Source organism: Leopardus geoffroyi, chromosome C1 (assembly GCF_018350155.1).
Source record: "Leopardus geoffroyi isolate Oge1 chromosome C1, O.geoffroyi_Oge1_pat1.0, whole genome shotgun sequence".
NCBI lineage: Eukaryota > Metazoa > Chordata > Mammalia > Carnivora > Felidae > Leopardus > Leopardus geoffroyi.
Window position 1 is genome coordinate 137,785,893 of NC_059328.1, and position 14,864 is coordinate 137,800,756.

Sequence of the window (14,864 nt, forward strand, 5' to 3'; positions counted from 1 at the left end):
AGCCCAAGCTGTACATGGCATGCAGGGAAGAAGTGCAATGCAGACAGTAGTTTACATACTTATAGAGGCTTGACCAAATTAGTATATTGAGAATAATCGGAGGCAGATTCTCACTGTAGAAGAAGCCATTTTTACAAATATGGAAAAGTTAAAAAAAAACTGGAATAAACCCTATGGTAATGAATTGGAATTAGAGTCATTGATGGAAATACACATATGCATGTGCATATACACAGCCACACATGCATACATACATACATATAGTTCTAAGCACAAAAATATAAATCTAAAAGACATATGTTTTACATAGATCAATAATAAATATCAACAGAGTATATGTGTACTATATGCATGCACATGTGCGTGCACACACACACACACACACTCCCTAGTTTTGCCCACTAATAGGACCTGAGAAAAATGACACAACAAGGAATTATAAAGAAACTGGATCTTCTAAATATCACTTACTAGTGAAAAGAGCCAGAGCACCTTGGAGAAATTGCAGTTTTCAGGCAAAGTGCATAAGCCAAGAAATCATGGTCTACCAAAAAAGAGAAAGAAAAAAAAGCGCTCAAATAATACAGGACACAAAAATTAGCTTTTTGATGAGCTCCCATCGGTCAAGACAAAATAAGTGATAGTATTAATTAGAATACACTGAATAAAATAGGAAGTCATGATCCTATACACATACAAAAAATAAATGGATAAATAAACAAAGCAGCTCATGCTTGGCTATATGAACTTATTACATAGCATGAAAGTATATCCCACAAAACACTTATTAATTCCAAAGGTAAAAATGTACAGAGGACTCAAAAGATATGTAAAGAATCCTTTGAATAATTGTGCAAAACCACTGGTGAAACACACATAATATGCCTATTTTAGGAATCCTGGCAAACACACTTTGATCAATAAAATGAAATCCTCAGTAATGGGACAAATGAAAAATTGTGAGCCATTTAAGAGAATATGATGAAAAAAACAAAGTTTCGAGACTTTGATACTACCTTCAATGATGTATCACCTGGACCTAATCATGAAAAACAATCCAAATTGAAAGACATTCTGCAAAATAAGTAGCCTGTAATCTTCAAAAGGTCATGAAGGTCAAAGATTGAGGAACTGTTTTAGACCGAAAGAGACTAAGGAAATATAATAAATAAAAACACTACTCTGACCTGGATCCTCTGAGAATTCAATGAAGATGATAAATCAGTGTTAAATTCTCGATTTTGATGGCTGTTTTTATTGTCATGTAGGATACAAACATGAAAACATTTAGGGATGAAGTGATATGAAGGCAGTAATGTACACTCAATTGGCACAGGAAACAAAAATGAAGTTATTTATACCATACTCGTAACATTTCTGTAAATTTGTGATTGTTTCTATACCAAAAAATGAAATAACTTAAAGTTATAGAGAGAAATGAATAGAGGATAGTCAAAAATGATTATGTGCTATATCAGGTTCATTGCACTACTTAATCTTTTTTTTTTTATTTTTTAATATTTATTTATTTTTGAGAGAGAGAGAGAGAGAAACAGAGAGACAGAGAGACAGAATATAAGCAGGGGAGAGGCTGAGATAGAGGGAGACACTGAACCCTCAGCAGGCTCCAAGCTCTGAGCTGTCAGCACAGGGCCTTGACATGTGGCTCAAACTCAGGAATGGTAAGATCATGACCAGAGCTGACACAGCGGACGCTTAACTGACTAAGCCACCCAGGCGCCCCTGCACTACTCAATCTTGTTTGTGTCTCTAAAAATCTGCTTATTACATCACATTGAAAATATCTGTGTAAGTGACTATTCGCCTGCAATCATATCTACTCTATGATATATATTTATAGCCCCACTGCTAAAAACGTCTCATAATTATGCTTGAATAGACTGTGTTTTGTTCATAACTAGTTTATAAACAACCTACCTTGGTTTGCCTTTTTTTTCATAAGAGAGTTTTCAGAAATATATTAAAGAGGTTACAAAACTTGAAATAACTCTCAGTGCAGCACACAACACATATGCAAGCCACCAATGCACAGAGTTATGTGTTGGTTTCTTAGAATTATTCGGAAAATTCTTTCCAAATCTCACAAGCGCTCTGTGCCCTTTTCTAGAAAATAGCTGCATGAATCACTGAAAATTGTTTCTTAAAAAGGAGTCAGACATAATAAAAGTATCCCCCAACTTGTAAACTATACTGAAATACTTTAATGGTGAGCTTGCTTCAGTTGTGTCACACCAATCAGATAATATTCTTACTCTATTCTTATTTTCACTAATTGGTAAAAATAAATGTTATTGGATTAGGTGATTTCTAAAATCACTACTTTATTATTTATGATTCTATTCCTTGTTTTTCTTGTTCAAAACTGAGGCAGCCAGGGCTCACACTACTAAAAGTCACATACTCAGGGAAAAATGCTCACTTGCCTCTTGGACATGAAATAATCTCATGGCATGACATTAATATAAAAATTTTCATAATAGCCGATTGTATGTTGGATTCTTATTTGGATAAAACTCTATGTGTCTGATGCTTTATCTAAATACTATATGCGAAATGTCAAAACATGCAGAGGCTAGGATAACCACCTTTGCTTCCTATTGTATTTTTCACCTTGCAACTTGTTTAAACACAGTTTGCTATTTCCAAGAATAAAGAAAGTTTTCTGTCTTTATTTTACCTGTTGCTTACTTTAAGTTAAAATCTTTGCTTTTCTCACTGCAGCTTCAGTGGCTTGAGGAAAGATTCACTGGCTTAAAACTATTTTCAGAACTAATTTTGAGTGCTATTTCAATTTTCCCTACCCCCACCCCCACCTCCTGCATTATCTTTTCTCATTTCCATGGAATTTTTTATTCTAAGATACTGTGTAATATTAAATTACAATAATAGCAATCAAAGTCATGGGGAGCTAAAGGATTTTCGATTGCAGCCCATGCTTGGCTCTCAATAGCATGGCAGAAGGAGAGCCTGAAAAGCACAACAATTCAGAGAACTTGCCAGCAGACCCCACTGTCCTTTCAGTTTCTAATGACACTGAAGTACTTCCATGATTAAAATTTAAAGGCTTCCCAGTAACCAAGTAATTTGCCCAAAACTCCTTATCTAGCACTCACCAAGAAGACTCTGATTTTAATATACTATTAATCAAGCTCCAGCCAAGTTTACCACTGATACTTTCAATTATAGAGAGACTAGCTTCATCTCTCAGTGTGTATATATGAAGGGAATTTTTTTGTTTTTTCTGATTAGTCAGTTACCCAGCAATGAAATAAACTGCAAACTTGGTTTAGACACACATTACTAACACATGAGTTACAGATTTGATAACAACAAACCAAAACATTTTAAACTATTTTAAACTATTAATCATTTCTTAAGAATGATTACAAATCTGAATTCCTTGGTATTCATTGCTAACAGAGTTATTAATATTATAAAACACTAATGCATTCATTAAGACACATACTGAAACATACTTTAAAATATAAGAATCAATTAAGAAATTTATTTGAAAAAATAATGAATATATGCAAAGAATTCTCGATGGTTGATTCAGTGTTTTTCATAATACCAAATATTTAGAACAATATAAATATTTAAAATAGAATGTCAATTATATAAATTATGGATCATTCCAAATAACTGAATAATATAACAGTGGGTTTGTAAAACTTTTTTTAACATGGGAAATATGTGTCTTTTATTAAGTAGAAAAAAGCCAGTTTATTTTGTTAAAATATGTGCAAACACACACACACACACACACACACACACACACACAAAACCTGTCCCTATAATCATCTCTATATAACCAGCACTTATGTTTTGATGATTATGAGTCCTATTTATTTTCTTAATTCTGCATTTTCAACATCAAATGCACATTCCTTTGTAACCAGATGAATGATAACTCATCTCATCCTGTGCTTAAGATATCATCTACATGGCCAGGGAAAAATGGAAGTATGTTGTCCTCTCTTTTTTTCCTTCAATACTTATATGGTACCATAAATTACTATTATACCAAGTCATATAATTCTTTAAAAAACTCTGGATAGCCATTGTATTACATTTGTTTGTGACTATAACATAGACTGTGTACATACAGCCTAGGGAATGGGGAAGATGATCACTAAGCTACCTTGGTCAATTAATAAAAAAAATAATAATTACTATATTTTGTTGATTTAGTTTTCCATTGATTTGCTATATGAGAAAGTTATTTGTAATATAATTAAAGCCAACGAACTTTATCATATGTCATATAAATTATAGAATGACTTCAAGCAATAAGTAACTATATGGCAGTATTTGTTAGTGAAAATAAAAGAAGATGAAATTTAAAAAACTGATTTCCATAGCTTGAGCTAGAAAAATTATATAGTATCTTATGTATTGTTAATAATGTAAATTACATTTTGATTTATACTTTCTAATGATCTATACAGAAATACAGAAGAAAAACAAATTCTCTGAAAGGGGTTTTAGCCAAAGAAATGAGCAACCCTAATTCTGGAGGCATATGGTCTTTTTACTGTGTTTCTGCTAAATTGAAATTAGAGTGTTACTGTTATTTAGTTACAAATGAGGTTTCTATAGGAAAAGATTATTCATCAATATGTTATTGATAATAGCATATATCTGTATGGGATTTTACAAAGCTCTTTTAAACAAATCATTGCAACTAAATCTCGAAAAAAATCACCAAACTTCATAATAAGCATATGCAGATGAGAAAATTGTACATCAGACACTATGTGAGAAAATGTTCAACTTTACTAATAATGAGAGGTAAGCAAATAACAACATGTTACCTTTTTTTTTAATGTATAATATTAAAATTCTATTTTGTTACTTTGATAATATTTGATGCTGTTGGAGATGTGATAATCTAGGTTTTCTCTTATTTCCAGGGAAAAGTATAATTTTGGAAAGAAAGAATTGCGTACCAAATTTCAAAGTATTCACATCATTTGAACAAATAATCCCACTTCTGAGAATCAAGCCTAAAGAATCTGACTGAAATAAAGAAAAAGTTTATGACTCAAGATGTCCATTGCTTTATTATTTATCACTAAAAGATACAACTTAATGTGTAGCAATAGCAAAATGGGCAATTAAAGTTAAAAACTGTAAGTCTAATAAAATTATATTAATAGCTATTTTTAACAGCAAGAAATATTTGACATTATATATTACTACTTATAGGGTATGGTAATTTGTTAAATATATGTGGAAAACAGGAATAAGATAAATCAAAATGTTAACTCTATAGTTATTTTGCAAAATTTTCAAGGTGATTTTTAAAATATCCTTTGTTATAGATTTTAGATTTTTAACACTAGCAAATGTTGCTTCTTTAAAGAGAAAAAATATAACTAATTGTGGTTTGAAACTTTGAATGTCACCTAAACCTTCACTGGATTGATTTTACATTGAGCTTGATTTGTTACTATTTATTCATTTTACTTTCCTCCAAAGCATTTTACTTTCAACAGGACTGAGACCAACAGAGAGATAAAATAAGACTTTCTACAAATAACAATTTAAAATATTTCAAATATTTTTGCCATTAATGTTATATTTATAGAAATTATATTTTGGAAAATTTAAATTTCATTATGAGGCCCAAAAAAAGGAGTTGAAAAGCAATCCCTTTGCAGTTTTAGACATTTGTGATTTTAATCTCTATGATTAGAATTATTTATTATCCATGTAATCATCAGTAACTTCAATTTTAAAAATATTCTGCAGTAGAAAATTCATTAGACACATCTCAAGTAGATTTACTTTTAAGATCTATACTAGGACAGGCATCTAAATGAATTTCACTTTTTTTTTCAAGTCTCTTTTTTAAAAGCTATGGTCTGAGGTAAACAATTTTCTTTTAAACTTAAATAATAAGGAGATAGAATAACATATTTTAACCAAATATAAATATGTTGTCCATGTGAACATACATACATGTATTTAAAATACATACATGCATAATTTCCATATACCTGAGTACATACCATGAAATATTTTCTGTGCCCTTTCTAAGCTAATGCTATACAAAGTAAAGAAGGATTTGACTTTAGGTGAGCTTTTATTTGACATTGTAACAGTGTACAACCACCTGCATTTAATATTAGATGAAAATTCCTTAGTTCCAGTTATTAAAAATACCAACAAAAAAGTAGATTAAAATTAAACTAAAAACATAAGATCACAGGTAGTTTGGACCACTTCTAATGAAAAGAATTACAAATTTTACAATTGTTATTTTCTGATTTTATTTTTTCCTTTAAGATACTGGTAACTTAGTATGAAGACCACAAAAAGGTTCTCTACTCATTCAGAGGTGATTTAATTATGTATCCTTCACATAAAGTCTTCTTTTTCACCCAGACCTTAAAATCTAATAACTACATAGTTAACTATTTTAAATTACTCTCCATCTCTAACTTCTTAGAAAGTTAGATTATTACAAGCCACCAAAAGAGGCTACACGTGTGTTTTAAATCTACGTATATAATAAACAAATAATTACACAAAGATATACACAAACATTGAGTAAACGGAAGTGAGCATATGTGACCTGAAAAGTAGTAAAAACTGGTTAATTAATTTCCATTTCATAAGGAAACCTTACTTCTCGTTTTGCCTCTATACTTGATTAAGACATATACAAGTTGGGTATTTCATGAAAAATTTGAGTCTTATCAAATAAACCTTCGCTAGTATGCAGGTTTACTCTTCATTAAGGGGATTCTCAAGTTTTACAGTGCTAAGTAAATCTTACAATAGAATATTTAAGCAATTGTCTACAGTCTAAAATAGTGTTGAGCTTCACTCTGCATTACCTTCCTAGAAAATGCACAGCATTAACCAATTCTTTTCTGTCAACTAGCAATTTTTGGCAGATCCCTTTTGCATGATTCATGAAGGACCAGTAAAAGGCTAATTGTTCAAATTAATTTGCGTAAATGACTAAGCAAGAGATAACAAAATTACATCTGCACTTGTTTGGCAAAGATTCAATAGCAGCGGCCCTGTACTGCCAGCTGCTTCCAGACAACACTCTTGCAGAAATTAAAAGCTACAAATATTAATTAATACACTTTTTTGGTACGTTAATTTGCACTGAAAGGTTCCGGAGTGCAAAACTGCTGAGAAGATGAACCATGATAATTAGAATTAATGGGATGGATGCATGTTTTTTGCAGCTGAAGTTTTAAAAACCCATGAATGGAACTGGGAACTTGAAACTGACATTCCCATAAATCTCTATGATAATGCAGCTATTAGTATTAGAAGGATTAAGTACTATGGCTCCAGAGTTATCCATCACATGACACATTATATCCCATCTGTCATTGCAGTAGCTAAGACATGATAGCCGTCCTTGAGGAAGCTGTATGAAAAGCTTTGGGAATTCAAGGAATTGTAGTGATGACTGTCAGACTACAAAATGAATAGCTCAAATCTCTGACTTCCAAACAGAAATAATAGCCAGCACTCTGTATTTGTCAGCTTAGTACTTTGCAAATACTCTCACTCTCATATTTGTATTTAAGTTTAGTTAGGCAATCTGAATTATAGATAGATGAGACTGGAAAAAAGTAGTACAATATCACAGATTTTATCTTTAATTCATGTATAACTTTAGGCCTGTGAGTTCCCTGGAGAATAGTTTTTACTGATTGTATTATTAATTATACATAGAAACATCTTAGGAAAATCTTACTGTTGACATGCTAGTAAATATACTGAAGTCATTCCTGCTACAAAGTGACTAAGAAGTGAAAATTCAATGCTAGCAAACACTGGACCTTCAGTTTTATTCACTGATTTAAAACTTTTATGTAATTCATAGTTGGTAATAAAGAGAGCATATTCTTTTCAACATAGAACTTCACAAAGATTGGTAATGTATGCTATGCAACTAGACATATATATGGATAAATTTAAATTTTGCTGCTTAAAAATCTTTAAAAAATGAAATTTACATGATTTTCAGAATAAATGCAACACATTTCATTATTTTGTACTTAAAAAGGACACAGTGCCTTAAAGCTGAAAGGTAATTTTTGTTTGTTTATTTTATTTAAAGTTTGAGAGAGAGAGAGCACACACAAGTGGAGGAGGGGCACAGAGAGAGGGGGAGACAGAGAATCCCAAGCAGGCTCCCACCATCCATGCAGAGCCTGATGCAGGGCTTGAACTCATGAACCACGACGAGATCACAACATGTCAGGTATCCCTAAAATTACAGCATTCTAATTTGGATCAGTTAGCACCTTCTAAGAATGTGCTAAGCATCTTGGAGTACTGCACATAATGAGAGAGTATAGGTAAATAAAAAAGACTTTTAAGATTTAAATATATATATTGGATATTTAGAAAAGAGAATGCTTTAAATCAGGCTGGCCTTATGTATATGGGTGAAGAGAAAATTCTAAACCTAAAAAAAATCCTTCTCACTGATATCAAAAATTATACCCTAACATGAAATACATTTCATTGTATGGTTCTATCATGTATTCCATAGACAGCTTTCCCAGATAGTCTTTCTCTAAAATTTTGTGGAAAATTGTGTCTATTTTCCCCCCGCTGAAGAAATGCCTGAATACATTATACACTATCTTCTTAAAAGTATTAAGATCCAAGTTTAAACTCAAGGTTTTGATCTCTGTTATACCGGATATACAATGATTGCAAGGAAAAAAAAAAAAACATTTAAAATTGCTAACAGTCATTTACTGTCCTGAGGAAGAGATTTCTATCCTTCCTTGACAACAATCTCCATAGAGAGTGCCAGGAGGACACTGATGTGACCTCAGGCAGAAAGAGGTGTCCAGAAGTAGAGGACGGGATGTGGAATCAGAAGTCTGACAGGCCTAGGGTAAACCTTACCTAGTTTAGAGTTGTGCTCAGGGCCTGCATTGCTTTTGAAGAATGACAAAGAACATTAAGTAATTTATTCAGGGGGAAAAATTCATGCGGTAATGTAATAGTTTAAGTATTTGATGACTCACTGCAGTAAAGGGACCATAGATTTGAGTTCACAGAGAATGTCTCAGTGATAAGGCTGATGAAACGTTGTAATTGCCTTCACGTACGGCAATAGAGCGGATGAAGCAGAACCTTGTCACCTGCTTGCTCTACCAAAAAAAAAAAAAAATTGAAATATTTTTCCCCAAGAGAACAGTTTATAGCTATGAAAAGAACATCTTCAGTTACAGTAGATAATATTTATTTCTAAATTATTTAAATAGCCAAATGGCAGGTAGAATGAAGGATTTTGTTAGAAAGGAGAGATAACATGTCGAGGTGTTTGTCTACCCAACTGAAAAATCTGTGCGACACCTCTAGACTGCTACCATAGGATGCTGACCACCATGGGTTGTCTTGACTATTTCCTAAGTATACTACATTAGACTTAGAAATATGCCCACTCCACAACATTTGTTGCCCATCAGGATTCCTGTCTCATACCAAAATTCCCAAAAAAAATGTAAACATGTTATAAAATACTTCTTTGGAAAGTCAATAGGCTTTGCCTTATTTTTAAAAAAGTAGTTTTTATAAGCCTTTTAGTAGTATACTTCTTAAAATCTTAAAACGTGCTGTTTTCTTTTAGAATCAAATGCATGTTTTTAAAATATTTTACTAACGTGTTATCTTTTTGTTTGATGTTAAGATGTATCAATATTTTTAACATTCATAGTTGATCTGAGCCAATTAAGGTACTTTTCAGAGTAGTTGTTAAAACTTTTTGTCAGAGGGCACATGATATTTTTTTTTCAATTGGTAATAAGTTTCTACACATATATGTAATTCTGTAACTATGGAGGCTCTATTATTTTTGGGTGCCAGCTCAGCACAATGCAAATACAAAGTTGTTTTATCAGTACAGAATTTTTGGTCCTTGTGTAAACATGAGTGCATTGCCTGAAAAAATGTTACCTATCTCTATCATCACTTTATTTGTAAGTAAATATTACAGGGGAAAAGCATATATGAGGTAACATCAACCCAATATGAAGAAACCCTTATTACACAGAAAAATACACACAAATACACAAAGAAATCAAGTAGGTACTTTATTTCAAATAAATAGAGGTCTTTATTTACTTGAAATAAAGTATCTATGTATATAATACCTACATGGCAAAGTGACAAAAGTTGAGAGAAAATACCTCTATAACAAAATAAACATAATTACAAAAACAAAGCCAGTGTTTTTCTAAATGATCAAATTCCTATCATCAGTATCCAATTTCCATTTTATTTTTAATGTCCAATGAAGAAATAGTTTATAAATAAAACTAAGGAGACTTTTATTACAAAAATCTAACGCAGTAAGGCAATTTTCCTGCACCTATTTTTTTAATATCATAGTTTTATAAATCAAACACACAGATGCAGCTTTACCCAACCTGGAAGATCATCTACAATAAAATCAGTAAGGTGAAGAGCAGCAAAACTATATGACCCCAAAATATGCCACTCTGGCTTGGGAATTATTTGAGTTGAAGGCAATCAAGACCCAGTTGATGCAAGAAAAACTTTTACCCTTCTCTTGAGTATTTAAAGGAATTTAGACAGGAAGCCTTGCTCAGAGAGACAGCTCTGAAGGACCTATTTTTACTGTATGGCAAACATCTACTTACCAAATATCTGTTCCTTCTATCATCCTTTGAATTACCTTCCTCCTCTTTGAAGCCCCAGGCCTCTATCCCATATTTTAGCTCAGAATGGCATATAAACCTCAAATGCCCAACATGCCTTTGGGTCTCATTGTCTTTGTGGGGCCCCAAAAGAATGTAATTAAATTTGTTTTTATCCTATTAGTCTGTCCTATGTTAATGTGATTATTAGATTAGCCAAAGAACCAAGAGAGGTAGAGGAAAAAATATTCCCCCCCAAAAGAAGCTATTCATAAATGGGTATCATATAAAGTCTCCCTGCCTGGTAACTTCCACACAAATTTTTATTGTTTTTATGAAAGAAAAGGAATAGTACATATTCCACCAGTGCATGTCTTCCACCTAAAATGCAAATCAAAACCACAATGAAATACTACCTCACACAAGTCAGAATGACTAGTATCAAAAAGACAATAGCAAGTATTACCAAGGATGTAGAGAAAAGAGAACCTTTAGTGCACTGCAGGTGGAAATATAAATTGGAAAATACTAGGGAGTTTCCTCAAAAAACTAAAAATAGAATTACTGTCAGTTCCAGTAATTCCATTTCTGGGTATTTACCTAAAGAAAAAAAAATACTAATTTGAAAAGATATATGCATCTGTATACATATCACAGTGATATTTACAATAGCCATGATGTAGAAGTAACCATTGATAGAAGAATAAACAAAACATAGTATATATACACCATGGACTATTATTCAGCCATAAAAAAGAATGAAATCTTGCCATTTTGCAATATAGAGGGTATTGTGATAAGTGAAATAAGTCAGACAGAGAAAGACAAATACCATATGACTTCACTTATATGTGGTATCAAACAAAATAAACAGCAACAGAAAAGAAAAACAGACTCATAAATATAGAGAACAAAGTAGAGATTGACAGAGAGGAGGGAGGTGGTGAGATTGGTGAAATAGGTGAAGAAGATTAAGAGGGACAAAATTCCCATTATAAAATAAATAAGTCACAGGGATAAAAAGAACAGCATAGGGGATACAGTCAATAATACCATAACAACTTTATATGGTGACAGATGGTAACTACACTTACTACGGTGAGCATTTAGCAATGTATATAATTGTAGAATCACTATGTTGTACACCTGACACATGTTGTCAACTGTACTTCAGTTAAAAACATAATGAAGCAAATCAATAAATAAAATGCTTTCTGAACAAATTTCTTCCTTTTTGAGGCCTCAGCTTTAAAGGAACAATGTACATCCTTTGACAATTACACAACTTCCATTAGCCACTGTACTTTCAAGTAATCTTTCTGACCTGTTCCCTCTTGCTCTCTGCACAATTTATAGAGCAATAAAGTATGCTCTACTTTGGGGTATTTATTATTTTATTAAATGATTATTGAAATAATTTGTTCTTATTTTCCATCAGTCTTATTATTATGCTGCCATAATAAATTAGATTATAATATCTTCAAAGACAGGGTCTCATACTCATATGATCTCATACTTCTTAATATCTACCATAATCCTTAATGTGCTTGTTTGGATTTGATTTATCCAGCATTTGGAAGGGCTTCTAAGCTTATACTGATCAACTCCCTTCTCTGGAAATTTCTGTTATTAAAAGCTGTCCTATCCTCACTGGCACATAAATGTAACTGTAAGGCAGAAACTTGTCTCTCATGCTTAGGTAGGCACCATAGTCACGCAAAAAAAATCAGATTTTTCCCCTCAGAAATTGGAAATTCGTATGTTTTGTGTGTTTATTACAAAGCTACTTTTAATACTTTGGGGGTGAGACTCACAGTATTACAAAACACTGGGAAGAACCCCCTCACTCCCAGGAGTGACTCAGAAGGAGAGAGGCTGAGAAGTAAGCACTGAAATTCAGGGAAAGGGGATGTCACAGTGGTGGCACATGTGGGCACTACAGGAGGACATGCTAGCATGGTGTGACACAGGCTAAGTAAGGACAAGAGGGTTGGACATGAAGCCACAAAGGTACCTGGGCTCCTCCTTCTCATTTGTATTTTTCTGCTTCTTCTCACGATCTCAGAGTCCCTCTGCTTACAGGTGACAGTAGAAAGCCTGTCACCTCAGAAAAATATGGAACATTCCGTGAATTGGTAGGTCATCTTTGTGCAGGGGCCATGCTAATCTCTGTGTCATTAGAAATTGGACATTTGTAACTAAGGGGCCAAGTTTCTAAAAATATTTAAACTTTTTTTTAATGTTTATTTTTTTTTGAGAGAGAGAGTGAGAGAGAGACAGAGTGTGAGCAAGGGAGGGTCAGAGAGAGAAAGGGAGACACAGAATCTGAAGCAGGCTCCAGGCTCTGAGCTGTCAGCACAGAGCCTGACATGGCCTCGAACCCACAAACTGTGAGATCATGACCTGAGCAGAAGTCATTCACTTAACCGAGCCACCCAGGCACCCTTCTAAAATTCTTTAAAACTGTGTCAATTTTACTACAAAATTTTAAACAGAATATCTGTGGAAGTTTCTAGCTGAGGTTCCCTGATCTGGATTCTTGGTTTTTCACCTTCTTCTTGATTTTACAAGTTGGCTACAGTTGGGGTTTTTTGTGGTTTCTAGTTGTGTATCCAGTTACTTAGTATTCTAACAAACTTAACAAATACATATAGCAGTACATTCACTGGAATCAGCATAAAAAAAAAACCCTGAAGTTAGAATCTTGGCTCCAAAATAAGGAATATATATGGCCTTTACAAGAAATTTTAAGAGAAAAATAATAATAATTTATCAAATTCCTTTCTATAAATGAACAAACATACCCATTTTGCTATCTATAAACAAACTAGGACCAAAATCATGTGAATAAAATATGGAAAACATCTTTGAGTACGAGGTGCATCAAGTTTTACTACAATAATTTAATAAAAATAATCAGTCTATTAAAATATATTTGAAGAATCCCATATATGTTTGCTTCATTCTTCTGCCCATCTTAAGTTTCCAGTAGGTATGCAAGTTTTCTTTTCCCTGCTAGACTTCTCACACCCACATCAAAATAAAGCTGTCTTTAGGAAGTGATTTTATCATCCCTAAATTCATTTCATTTTCAATGATAGATAATGAAACATATTTTGTTTATGAAAAGTCAATGTCCCCTATCTTAGAAAATTAAGACTACACTATCCCATTAGCAAATGGGAAAAAATAGTACAATCTCAAGGAGGTCAAATGATACCTTTGGGATTTGGTTAACAAAAGTACTTTAAGGGAGAACATCTGTCATGAGAGAGACAATTTCTTTTTGTAAGAAGCACATAGACTCTATACAGTAGAAAAATACTTTATTCATAAGGAAGCCAGAAAGAGTAGAAACCATTTATCTGTGAGTCTATTTCTTGAACCTTTATTATTCTGGTTTCTTAAATAATGTTACTAAAATTGGTATTTAGAAATAAAAAGACAGGTTTCACACACAGTGAATAAGGTGATCACTCCAGGGAAGAAAATATTCTACATGGCTATGTATAAATTGAATAATATATTAAGAATTTTGATATTATGAATAGAAGTGACATTTTAATGCCTAGTAGTTTCTTGGAAAGCAGCATAGCACAGTGATGAAAAATAAGAAGCTTTAAATTTCTCCACCAACATGTGGCTACATTAGAATTTTAACAATCAAAACATCTGAGGTTTAGTCCAGGTAGAGAGACTAGTTGTAGGATACTAGATGGAAAGGCTAGAAAGGTACTGTATTTCTTTAATCCAATGCATTGTGACTGAATGATCTGCCACAAAGCCTTTGGCAACTGTTCCTTTGAAGTTCATCTTACAAAAGGAAAATGAATGAACCCTGCTTACGACTTACTAGTAATAACTCACCCTAATCTTGCCAAGGAAAGATCTACTACCAGGTTTCTAATAATCTTAGGTTTTTGTCATCCTAACTCCTTTCAAAGAAAAGCTTTTATTCTTTGAAAAAACATTAGAATAAAATTCCTTGTGAGATTACTTTACATTTCCTATTCATAGGCCCCAAATAATAGCACACCAGAGTAACAGCAGCAGCCTAATATGTTTACCACGTGTCTGACTGTTGATTACCCTTTATTTAGAAAAATGTACTTGAGATCAGGTATGGGTTTTCTACAGCCATGTGGCAAAATGGAAAAATCATTGTTCTGGGAGTAAGACTCCTCCAAA

General features: G+C 32.7%; 1 long non-coding RNA gene and 1 other non-coding gene across 2 annotated transcripts in view; both read right to left on the reverse strand.

Moving 5' to 3' along the window:
- Positions 1–14,864, reverse strand: part of LOC123598898 — a 387,130-nt gene that overhangs the window by 38,168 nt on the left and 334,098 nt on the right. The gene's annotated exons all lie outside the window — the stretch shown is intronic.
- Positions 12,786–12,891, reverse strand: LOC123600181. Its single transcript, XR_006713555.1, has one exon. It is a non-coding gene; the product is annotated as a U6 spliceosomal RNA (small nuclear RNA).